We start from the raw sequence: 972 nt of genomic DNA on the forward strand, positions 1-972 counted from the left end.
CCTCTGGGTCGTCCAAGTGCACCAGCCCCAAGCATCCAGTATCGTGCATCGAACCTGGACTGGCGACTCGTTCTATATATGATGATATACGTATTTCAATGCCATTCTCCCAAATCATCCCACCCTCTCCCTCTCCCACAGAGTCCAAAAGACTGTTCTACATCAGTGTCTCTTTTGCTCTCTCGTATACAGGGTTATTGTTACCATCTTTCTAAATTCCATATATATGTATTAAATACTTTTTATCCTTTAAGAAGCACCTAAAATGTGATCAGTAAAGTTTAATGTATTTTCTCAATGAAATATCCTTGATCCTTCTAAGTTCTTGTAACATATACTCACATCTATATATAATACACACTATAAGGTTTTTACATGTATCTTCCACTATATCTGAGACCAGAGAGAGAGGTGTATCTTTCTCATGTGAAACTCTCTAGAGATTTTTTTTTTTACTTTTTTTTAAATTTTATTTTATTTTTAAACTTTACATAATTGTATTAGTTTCACCAAATATCAAAATGAATCCGCCACAGGTATACATGTGTTCCCCATCCTGAACCCTCCTCCCTCCTCCCTCCCCATACCATCCCTCTGGGTCGTCCCAGTGCACTAGCCCCAAGCATCCAGTATCGTGCATCGAACCTGGACTGGCATCTCGTTTCATACATGATATTTTACATGTTTCAATGCCATTCTCCCAAATCTTCCCACCCTCTCCCTCTCCCACAGAGATTTCTTAATTTAGAGTCTAAGAAGTAAAAAGGTGCTGGGTTATGGAGGTTAATTGACATGGTTCTTGCTGCCCTGGTTGCTCTAGCGGTAAAAAATCTCCCTGCAGTGTAGGAGCAGTCAATCCCTGAGCGAGGAAGATCCACTGGAGGAGGAAATGGCAACCCACTCCAGTATTCTTGCCTGGAGAATCCCATGAACAGGAGGAGCCTCGTGGGCTATAGTCCTTAGAGTTGCAGA

The sequence above is a fragment of the Bison bison genome, unplaced genomic scaffold, assembly GCF_000754665.1.
Source record: "Bison bison bison isolate TAMUID 2011002044 unplaced genomic scaffold, Bison_UMD1.0 scf7180017862128, whole genome shotgun sequence".
Lineage (NCBI taxonomy): Eukaryota > Metazoa > Chordata > Mammalia > Artiodactyla > Bovidae > Bison > Bison bison.